The sequence below is a fragment of the Macaca nemestrina genome, chromosome 9, assembly GCF_043159975.1.
Source record: "Macaca nemestrina isolate mMacNem1 chromosome 9, mMacNem.hap1, whole genome shotgun sequence".
In the NCBI taxonomy this organism is placed as follows: domain Eukaryota; kingdom Metazoa; phylum Chordata; class Mammalia; order Primates; family Cercopithecidae; genus Macaca; species Macaca nemestrina.
The window spans coordinates 8,163,020-8,175,307 of NC_092133.1; positions in this window are offsets into that span (position 1 = coordinate 8,163,020).

The window sequence follows — 12,288 nt, forward strand, 5'->3', positions numbered from 1 at the left end:
TTTTAGGTAGATAAGAGATTTTGGAAACTCAAATACCTTCAGCTCAAAACAACTTTTATGCCACAGTGGTTTATTCTGGATCACTTCAATGTGGAGATTGCTTTGAAATGGGAGAGAAGAGAGAACAGGAGATCCCTCTGGAGACTGGATGAGTCCGGGCAAGAGCTATGAAGGTTAAAGTTTAATGTGCACAAAGTACACCTGGGGATCTTATTAAAATGTAGATTCTGATTTAGAACTTCTGGGCCGGAGTCTGAAATTCTGCATTTCTACCAAGCTCCCAGGTGTTGCTGGTGCTGTGAGTCCCTGGACCACACTTTAAAAAGGAGGGCTTTGGCAGCAGCAGAGGGTAGAAAGGGGAGGAGACTGATGAAGGTTCTTGACTTTGACTGCACAATAGAATCACCTGGCCCACATCCAGCGTGATGGTATCCGAATCTCTCGGGGGTGGACACAGATATCAGTATTTTGTAAAGCTCCCCAGGTGACTAAAACTGCCAGCAAGGTTAAGTGGCAGTGTCATAGAGCCAGTGTCAGCTGAATTTATCCCTCCATAAGCCACACCACTCCCGCTCCTGTGCGTTAATTTCTCTGGCTTTTAATGCCAAAGCTGATTCCTGGCAGAGTGTGCAGAATGGCTTTGGGGAACTGAAAGACAAACTGAAGACAAATGCTTAGTAGGACAGAAATGATGGCTGTTTCATCTCCACCTTCTTTGTTGCTTTTAATTTTGCTGTCTTACTTGGAAACAGCCTTCATGTATCTCGTCTTTCATAGAGTCAGAAAGCACAAACAAAAATCTGCTGTTGTTTATCACAATTGAATAAACATCCTTAAACCCCTAGCTACTCCTGCGAGCCACAGAAGGCTGAGCCAGACAAAAACAAGAATGAAAATAAAAAACAAAACAGTTTTATTTTGTTTTAAGGAATGTCAATTGCCTTTTCTAATTACAAAAATTATATGGGCTTATTGTAAAAAATTTCAAACATGATAGACAGATAAAACCTGGAAAGGGGCAGTCGCCCGGGATCTAGTTGTTTTATTTTAATTTCCATTTAGAAAAAAAAAAACTTCATGCAAAAGCAAGGTAATGAAGCTCAAATGCAATCAGAAGGGAAAACAGCATTCTTGTCAAGTTTCGATGGCATAAGCCTATTAGCTTTTTGACTTCCAAACTTTTGCAAATGTGAAATTGTTCTCATCTCACCTGGAGTGATCAGTACTTAATGGTAGTGATTAACTCTCCAGCTCAGAAGGCAACTGGTTATTAAATAACAAACTCCTGCCACATTATCCTTCTCCAAAAACAATGTGCTCACAAACCCCAGTGTTCTCCTTGCTGGAGCTGTGACATGGCTTTGGGGCAAGTGGCACAAATGAATTCCTCCCCAGGCACATACAAAATCTCTCGACCAGTCCCGCTTACTTGAGGTTTAAGGATAAATGTTGCAACAGACAACTTCCGGTGATTAAAGTTGCTTTCTCTGGCAAAAGCCCCACGAGTTTGTGCTATTGACGAAATGTTAAGTCATAAATCTGTTAATGGGATTAAGGAAATAAAATATAGATTATTTTTAAAACATTAAATTGGCACAATTATGAGACATCTGGGAAAAATATTAAAGCTCCGTGAATTCTTGAGCATGCCAGAGCCTGAAGGCCAAGGTAGCAGGCTCCATTCATCATCTTCAGGAGTGGAGTCTGTGCTGGCCTAGGAGGTACTCGACTGTGTGCAGCTTGTTTGTTTCACTAGCACTAAAGTGGGTATCCAATTTAAAAGGATTGAGGGCTGAGATGCAATGAGTGAAGGAGGGTGGGATGAGACTGACTTGGATGATAATTCAATAAGGAGAGGAAGATTTAACAGGGTGATGGTGAATGTCTTCACAGAGACCTGTATGTACATCAGGGGTCCCCATCCCCCAGGCCATGGACCACTACAGGTCCTTGGGCTGTTAGGAACTGGCCACACAGCAGGAGGTGAGTGGCGGGTGAGCCAGGGAAGCTTCATTTGTATTTATAGCCACTGTATTTACAGCCACTCCATATTGCTCGCATTACCCACTGAGCTTCGCTTCCTGTCAGATCAGTGTGGCGTTAGATTCTCATGGGAGCACGAACCCTACTGTGAACTGTGCACATGAGGGATCTAGGCTGTCTGCTCCTTATGAGAATCTAATGCCTGATGATCTGTCACTATCTCCCATCACCCCCAGATGGGACCGTCTAGTTGCAGGCAAACACGCTCAGGGCTCCCCCGATTCTACATTATGGTGAGTTTTATGATTATCCCAAAACCATCCCCCTCCCCAGCCTGTAGAAAAGTTGTCTTCCACGAAACTGGTCTCTAGCACCAAAAAGATTGGAGACTGCTGCTGTACATGAAATATTTTCACCAAAATGCAATTTTCCCATTTTCTCACCTCGTTTTATTTTCCCACGTAAGGTCAAAAGGAAAGTATTATCAGTTGAGGTATATTAAATTTAGTCTTTTTTAATCCTCAGTAACCTATCTCTGTACCCCCATTGTTTCTTCAGATGCAATTAATTCCATTCACCTTCATGGTATGTCCTGGGCACTCGCTGGCTGGTCATCAAGAGCTTTGCTCAGGAATAGCCCAGCTACAATGACTAGATGAATTTTCAAGTTGAGTCCAGTTTCTCACAATATATATCACTCTTGAAAGGATAATTTTTTTTCATTTTTGATTAATGATGTGGTTTTTCTTGGGGAGCTGATCTACTAATTCAGAATCTGCCACAACCTTGCATTCCGGTAAATGGTTTTCACATTTCAGAGGCTCTTTATTTACTCTTCAGTGTTCTGTTGGTGTTCTAGAATACAAAATGGTTCCCACTGAGCCATTTCTCATCTTTCTGAGCATTGCCCTACATTTGAAACATTGGCAAATCAATTCAAGCCACAATCCAGTTATGCTGATTTTGAAGAGAAGTTGGGATCAAAATCCAGAGTTTTTCCCTGATGGGAAATGAGGAAGATTCATGTATTTTAAGATCCACTCTAATCAACCACAATTGCCTAGATAATTCAGGTAGAAATGAGATCTCTTTCCATTTAAGTGACCTAGGTAATTTAGGCTGTAAATTACCTAGGTGTAAATTTCGGTGTATTCTGTAGACACTGATTGTAAATAACTCACATATTAGTTATCAGGTACTAACTAAAAACTTTGCAAAAATTCTTCCCATCAGGAGTCTTGATTTCTTGTTATTTGTGATGATAAAAAAGTAGCATGAAAGCTCTCCAGATATATTAAGTGAAAAATGCAAGATGCAGAAGAATGTCTATAATATGGCACCATTTATGATAAAAGAAGAAAGGAGAAGAATACACATTTGTATTGACTTGTAAATGCTTTAAAATGTTGGAAAGGAAAAAGTAATAAAAGCAAAAGACAAATCGAATAACCCTGGTCCCTGGCTGAGAGCGATGGGGAGTTGGCAGATAGGAGTTAGGAGTGGAAGAAGGCTTTCCACCGGGTGCCTTTTGGGATTTTTCGATGCTTGAACAAAAAAAACTCATTCATGTCAACGAGTAATTTGGCCAAAAACCCAAATAATTATTTAATTAAAAAAAGTCATTGGTGATTAGTGACTAAATGATGGAGCGGCATGTTCAGATACCTCACCAGCTTCCCTTTAGTATTTATTCTTTAACTGAAGGGAACGAGCGAGGCAGGAATAAGGGCTGATGCATTTACCTTTTCTCACAAGCCACCCAAGAGGAGTCCCTGACTGTCCAGCCTGTACAGCAGAAAGAACTCGACCACCTTGAAGACTGCTGGCCGGCTGCCAATGGAGTGCACGCCCAAACGTCCTGTGCTCCACAGCTCCCCCTAGCCGGCGCACCTGTGTATGGCTTTGCATGAGGCAGGCAGGACAAGATTGGGTCGTGGGGTCCGGACGTGGCCATCTGACTACATCCAGCCACCATCCCATCAGCAGAGGGAAGCTTCTCTAGAAGACTCCATAGGCCTAATAGACCGCAGGCACCCTGACACAGAGAAACAATCCTTTGATTAAAAGATCAAACAGACAACACTTTAAAAATGGTTAAAGGCCGGGCGCAGTGGCTCACGCCTGTAATCCCAGCACTTTGGGAGGCCGAGGCGGGGGATCACCTGAGGTCAGGAGATCGAGACCATCCTGGCTAACATGGTGAAACCCCGTCTCTACTAAAAATACAAAAAATCAGCCGGGCGTGGTGGCGGGCCCCTGTAGTCCCAGCTACTCAAGAGGCTGAGGCAGGAGAATGGCGTGAACCCCGGAGGCGGAGCTTGCAGTGAGCCGAGATCGCACCACTGCACTGGAGCCTGGGCGACAGAGCGAGACTCTGTCTCAAAAAAAAAAAAAAAAAAAAAAAAAAGGTTAAAATGGTAAATGTTATGGTATTTATATTTTACCATAAATTTAAAAATTAATAATGTAATATACAAAACTTATTGAATTGTATATTTTAAATGGATGGATTATATGGTATGTGAAGTATATCTCAATAAAGGTGGTTTTTGAAAATCAGACTAAAACCCCTGCCTTTTTTCTGAATAGTTGTGAGCTCCTTGAAGGCAGAGGCCTTGCCTTGTCCACACTTATATCCCAGCGCCTTCAGGAGGGCTGGCTGAGAAGGTTATCGGGAAATGTTTGCTGTCTGAATGATGATTCATATTGGCCATATGGATAGTTCAAATTCACCCCTTAATTCTGTCTGGCTTATATTGGAAACCACCTCTGTATAAGTATCTGGATCTCCACTACAGCAATCTAGTCATTTTTTTCTTTTTCAATTTTTATGGTTAAAAGCAAAACAAAACAGAAAATCTTTACATCACTATGGAAGAAAAAATCACAACTTAATAACAAAAAAATCAAATAACAATTAAAAAGCAAGCAAAGGACTTAAGTAGATATTTCTTCAAAGATATGCCAAATGGCCAAGGAGCATAGAAAAAGTTGCTCTATCCCTCATCAGCAGATAAATGAAAATCCAAACCTCATACCTGCTGGATGGCTACTATCAAAAAACCCAGAAAAGAATGAGAATTAGAACCCCTTTGCACTGTTGGTAGGGCACAACAGTGTAAAATGATGCAAACCCTATGGAAAACAGTATAGACATTCCTCAAAGAATTAAAATTAGCACTCCCACACAATCCAGCAATCCCACCTCTGGGTATGTATGCAAAAGAATTGAAATCAGGGTCTCAAAGAGATATTTGGCTCCCATATTCTAGGCTATTCACAATAGCCAAGAGGTGGAAGCGACCTACCCATCCAGGGATGAATAAGTCAACAAGAGGTGGCCTACCCATAAGATGGAATATTATTCAGCCTTGAAAAGGAAGGAAATCCTGCCTCATGCTACAACAAGGAGAGACCTTGAAGACACTAGGCTAAGTGAAATAAGTCAGTCACAGAAAGACAAATATGTAAGATTCTACTTGCATGAGGTATCTAAAGGAGTCAAATTCATAGTAACAGAAAGTTAAACGGTGTTTGCTAGGGGCAGGCAGGGGGAGGGAATAAGTTATTGTGTAATGGATATAGAGTTTCAGATTTGCAAGATGAAAAACTTCTGAAGATCTCTTTTACAATATGTGAATATGTTTAACATTACCGAAGTGTAACACTTAAAAATGGCGAAGATGGTACATTTTATGTCACATGGTTTTGTTTTGTTTTGTTTTGTTTTAACACACACACAAAAAGAAGAAATCAGCTCTATGATTGGTATAATAAGAAATGTTGAAACTGAGTGATGGGTACACTGAAGTTCATTATTCTGCTCTCTCTATTTGTATAGCATAGAATTCTCTAAAATTTATTTAAAATAAGTTTGGCATAGGCATACCTCAGAGATATTGTGGATTTGGTTCTCGATCACTGCAGTAAAACAAATATCACAACAAAGTGAGTCACACAAATTTCTTGGTTTCCCAGTGCATATAAAAGTTATATTGACACTATACTGTAGCCTGTTAAATGTGCAATAGTATTTTCTCTAAAAAAGGTACATACGTTAATTTAAAATACTAAAAAGTGCTAACAATCATCTGAGCCTTCGATGAGTCACAATCTTTTGCTGGTGGAGAGTCTTGCCTCAGTGTGGATGGTTCCTGACTGACTAGGGTGGTGCTTGCTGAAGGTTGGGGTGGCTGTGGCAATTTCTTCAAATAGGACAACGATGAAGCTTGCCACCCCACTGACTCTTATTTTCACAAACGGTTTCTCTGTATCATGTTTGGTAGCATTTTACTCACATTAGAATCTTTTTCACCACTGAAGTCAATCCCTCAAGCCCTGCCACTGCATTATCAAGTTTACGGGATGTTCTAAGTCCTTTGTTGTCATTTCAACAATGTTCACAGCATCTTTATCAGGAGTAGATTCCATTTCAAGAAACACTTTCTTTGCTCACGCATAAGAAGCAACTCCTTAGCCATTCAAGGTTTATCACGAAATTGAGGCAATTCAGTCACATATTTAGGCTCCACTTCTAATTCTAGTTTGATTGCTGTTTCCTCTACATCTGCAGTTATCTCCAACACTGAAGTCTTGAACCCCTCAAAGTTATCCATGAGAATTAGAATCAACTTCTTCCAAACTCCTGTTAATGATGATATTTTTATTTCCTCCAATGAATTGCAAAATTTTTAAATGGCATCTACAATAGTAAATCCTTTCTAGAAGGTTTTCCATTTACTTTGCCCAAATCCATTAGAAGAATCACTACCTATGGGAGCTATAGCCTTATGAAATGTATTTCTCAAATCATAAGACTTGACAGTTGAAATTACTCCTTGATCCATGGACTGCGGAATGGATGTTGTGTTAGCAGCAATGAAAACAGCATTCATCTCCTTGTGCATTTCCATCAGAGCTTTAGGGTGGCCAGAATCATTGTCAGTGAGCAGTGAGCAGTAAGATTTCGAAAGGAATATTTTTTTTCTGAGAAGTAGGTCTCAACAGTGGGCTTAAAATATTCAGTAAACCCTGCTGTAAACAGATGTGCTGCCATCCAGGCTTTGTTGTTCCATTTATAGAGCACAGGCAGAGCCAATTTCCCATAATTCTTAAGAGCCCTAGGATCTTCAGAGTGGTGAATGAGCACTGGATTCAACTTAAAGTCACCAGCTACATTAGCTCCTCACAAGAAAGGCAGCCCGTTCTTTGAAGGTTTGAAGCCAGACATTGACTTCTTTAATCTAGCTATGGGAATCTTGGATGGTATCTTCATTCCACTAGATGGCTAAGGGAATCTTAGAAGGTAGCTTCTTCCACTAGATGGCTAATTCATCTACACTGAAAATCTATTGTTTAGCATGGCCACCTTCATCAATGGTCTTAGCTAGATCTTCTGGATAACTTACTGCAACTTCCCCTTCAGCACTTGCTGCTTCATCTTGCACTTTTATGTTATGAAGACAACCTTCCTTAGACCTCATGAACCAACATCTGCTAGCTTGAAACTTTTCTTCTGCAGCTTTCTCACCTCTCTCAGCCTTCACAGAATGGAAGAGAGTTAGGGCCTTGCTCTGTATTAGGCTTTGGATTAAGGGAATGTTGTGGCTGGTTTGATCTTCTCTCCAGACCACTAACATCTCCATCTCAGCAATAAAGCTGTTTTGCTTTCGTATCATTCATGTGGTTACTGGAGTAGCACTTTACTTCCCTCAAGAACTTTCCCTTTGCATTCACAACTTGGCTACCTGTTTGGCGTAAGAGGCCTAGCTTTCAGCCTGTCTTTGCTTTTGTCATGCATTTCCTGACCAAGCTTAATCATTTCTAGGGTTAAGCTTGGCGGGTGCCTGTGGTCCCAGCTACTTGGGAGGCTGAGGCAGGAGAATGGCATGAACCTGGGAGGTAGAGCTTGCAGTGAGCCGAGATCGCACCACTGCACTCCAGCCTGGGCCACAGAGTGAGATTCCGTCTCAAAACAAAAAAACAAAAACAAAAAAAAGTAATTAAGAGCCAGGCATGGTGGCTTACGTCTGTAATCCCAGCACTTTGGGAGGCCAAGGCAGGTGGATCACTTGAGTCCAACATTGAGAGCAGCCTGGGCAACATGGTGAAACCCTGTCTCTACAAAAAATACAAAAATTAGCCTGGCGTGATGGTGGAATAGTCCCAGCTACTCGGGAGGCTGAGGTGGGAGGATTGCTTGAACCCAGGAGGCAGAGGTTGCAGTGAGCTGAGATCCACTGCACTCCAGACTGGGTAAAAAAGTGAGACTCTATTTCAAAAAAAAAAAAAAAAAAGTAGCTAAGAAAAGAACACAATTCTTTTTAACTAAAGCCACATTGAGAAAGATTCAGCAATGATCTAGATTTCTGAAACAGCCAAAGACTCAGGATTGAGACTGTATGAGCTTTGACTGAAATGCACATTTGCACGGGGGTCACTTCTGACATTGCAAAGGGAGAGGACAGCTCTGTGCTGCCCGCCAGACAGACCACATCTGTTGGAAACATTGTCTGCAACAGTAGATGGCACACTTATTTTTCTCAGGTTCCTCTAACATGCTACAAAAATCAGGCCATTATTCTGTGTTGTAATTTTCCATTGTTGAGATGCAAATTTACCAAATATATTTCTGATAGGTTTCATTCATATTCTCTGTGTCACCTGGTATGTGATCAAACTTCTTTACCTGCCTTCTTGGAATCCACAGTATCAGCCATCTTAATGTTTTATTAAGCTTTTCAAACACATCATCAATCCCCTAGCCAGAATCCTGCGCTTTACGTGGCTTTAGTCCCAACACAGCTTCCCAGGGATATTTGCCAAAATATTCCTGGATTCATCTGTAATCCATTTACTAACTTATATTCGAAGGATAATTGTTTGTACAAATACTAACCATATTATTATGCCTGTTGATGGCTACCTAGATAATCGGTAAATTGTACAAAGATCACAATAAATAATAATATAATGATAACCACATGTGGAAAATCAAAAGAATATAGGCTAGCTTTCGTTCAAGATATCTGTACATTACGCCAGAGTTCCAGATGAAAAGCAAAGAAGTTGCACATCTGGGTCTTTTATTTACCTGCTGCCAAATGTCTACACATTGGGACAGATCCGGGAGATGGATGGTTTTCAGTGCTGTGGACACAGATGTCACTATGGGCAATTCAAAGAAGACCAGACTTAGATGATGAAAAAGATGATGTTGAAGAGAAACTTGGAGGGAGAAAATCCAGGGGATAGAGATACATTAGGAGAGGATAAAACACCAGGAATGACAATGACAGAGCAGCTGGCATGTGCACACACAGTTACACAGTATCACACTCCGAAAACACAGTGTTGCCTCAGACCTGTGAAGGTTTAATGGAGATGCCATGTAATTTACAAAGGTCTTTTATCACCTTCTTTATTCCATGGGAGTAAGCCGAGAAGGAATGGAATGAATTTCTAAGTGTGTAATTTTTATTCCTTGCCGTTCAGCCAGCTGACCGACCTCTCTCCACACTGGCTCGTAGATTTCCAACTCCTTGAGTCATGGGTCTGAAATACAAATTGCCCCACAAAATAATAACAAAAAACAAAGAGTGTGTCATTTCTTGTGGCATTTTGTTTCCCAGGCTAGCCTTTGATCTCTGTAGCATCACAGGCCGTTCTGTAGCATATTGAGAAATCAAGCTACCGTGTGTTTTTTCCACTTGAGCCATTTGTCAGCAGATGCTATAAAAACCCGAGTTGTCCCTCTTGATCTTTATCAGAGATTGCTGTTTTCTTTGATCTCCTCCTCTGTGTGTGACATTTGTGCATGGCTTCCCCATTTAATTGTCTGACTTCTAGTTGCTGTTTGAGTTTAAAAGTTAATCGTAGCTTTCCTTTTTCTTTTTCTTTCTTTCTTTTTTTAACTCTTCATTCTTTGGAGCCAGTCATCCAGGTAAAGTATTGTGATTTCCTGATGACATCTCATCAATTAGGTTAGTAATGTCTGCCTCTGCTCAGTTTTGCACAGACAGTAAATTTCTGAAGTTATGAGGAGAAACGCCTCACAGAAAAGTTCAGACGGTTGCTGTGCATCTTGGTTTGCCATTGTCTGTGTGGAAGACATCAAGACTGGCTTGCAAAATGCAAACCCGCCTCCCTACAGTGCGGCCAGTCTCTCCAGTTCAGTCCAGCTTCCTCAGTTTACCCCCATGCACCTCCTTTCACTGTGACAGCCACCAGGTAGAGGATGAAGTAGAAAAAGGAATGTGTGCATGCTCCCCCGACCTTCTCCCCATCCTGTTTGAATATTGAAGATCTTTTTGCAGTTTCCCTAGCAGTGGGGCCCTCCAGAGCCCACCCTGACGAATGCCAAGGCTTTCTGTACAGTTTCCACAGTTACAGCCACATTCTCCATCGGGACTTCTAACTGCAAATATCAGGGAAAGAAGACTGACATTTAGTTTGGCACATGATATGTGCAATGCTTTAGAAGCATCTCTTGTACAATCAGCACCCCCATTTTGCACATGAGAAAAGTGAGGCTGATGAAGTTAATAAATGAATGTCTTTCCTCTTCCTGCTGCTCTTGTGCTTTTTAAAACTCTCGCTTTTTTTTTCTCCTTTCTGTAGTTGTACAGGCACTTCTGGGCTCTCACAGCTCAGTACTCACGTTCGTGTATCAAAATCTATAGTTAAGGCCGGGCGCGGTGGCTCAAGCCTGTAATCCCAGCACTTTGGGAGGCCGAGGCGGGTGGATCACGAGGTCAGGAGATCGAGACTATCCTGGCTAACACGGTGAAACCCCGTCTCTACTAAAAATACAAAAAACTAGCCGGGCGAGGTGGCGGGCGCCTGTAGTCTCAGCTACTCGGGAGGCTGAGGCGGGAGAATGGCGTGAACCCGGGAGGCGGAGCTTGCAGTGAGCCGAGATCCGGCCACTGCACTCCAGCCTGGGCGACACAGCGAGACTCCGTCTCAAAAAAAAAAAAAAAAAAAAAAAAAAAAAAAAAAAAAAAAAAAAAATCTATAGTTAAGCTTTGCCCCAGGTGAGTGCAAATGGCTGGTGAGCGTGTGCCGGCAAGCAGCGGCTCCCGTGTGGAAGAGGAGGTTGAAAAAATGCATTCACTTCAGAACAAAACACTTGAGAACACACTTGAGACGGTACAAAACACTTCAGACGTGGCCAGTAAACAGGCCTGAGCTCCCCGGGAAGGACCACACGGCACAGTGGACCTTTTCCTATTCTGTTTCGTGACATCCAGATCAGCCCTCGGAAGATGTCTGGGCACAGTGGAGGGGTCCATAAATCACCAGGCCAGCAGACTCACCTCCAGGGCGGGGAGGTCTTAAACCTTCCCCCGCCACATACTCCACAGAGTACGTTTTTCAAGGACGGGCACCTCTAATGACCATCAGCACCCGGGGGACCACGTGGGGAGAGGGGCACACAAGGACGTGTATGATTGATGACAGACTCTTCCTCTGTGACACGCATCATGGTTGTGTTTAATAAGTCTAGGTAGATATTTGCTTACTGTCTGTTTTCCCTAGGAAACATCACGCTTCTTGTGCATCGGATCTGTGACTGCCTGACTCTCCTCAGCGCCTCTGCAGAGCCTGGCAGGTGGAAGGTGCTCAGTGAATACTGGTTGAGTGAATAAACAAGCTATTTATGCAGGGTGCTTTTATTGGATGAGCTAGGAAAGATCTCCTGTGGTGCTGAAGCAAAGGCCCCCAGGTGGAGAGGGGATGGCGACCTGAGGGGAGAGGCAAAGAAAGTCCTATCAGGGAAATGAATCCATCAGAAGTGAGCAGCTCAGTCAAGGGCAAGTGGAACGGTGTCAGTTGGGCTCAGGGTTCAGACTGGCCTCTGGGCAAGAGGCCTGGGACAGGATGTATGGGGAGACAGGGCCTTCCACGTGGGGCTGGCAGCAAGCAGGTCTACAGGAAGGGGCTGGGCAAGGACAGGCCATTTCCTAACTTCTTGCTTGAAAATATCAGGAAAAGGGAGGAATAAAGGAAGAACAAAGAAAAAGGAAGAGGACCGAGAAGAAGTGGAAGGGAAGGAGGATGAGGAGGACACCGAAGAAGGAAGGCAGGCAGGAAGGCAGAAAGGCAGGCATGCAGGCAGGAAGGAAGGAAGGAACGACAGAAGGGAGGGAGGGAAGAAACAGCAAGAGAGGAAAGATGGACAAAGGAAGATGGAAGGTAGGAAATAATGAAGGAGTAAGAAAAGAGAGGGAAGGAAGGAAGAAAGAAGGGAGAGAAGAAAGGAAGGACAGAGGAGAGGGAAAAAAATTTATCTTCTATTAATAG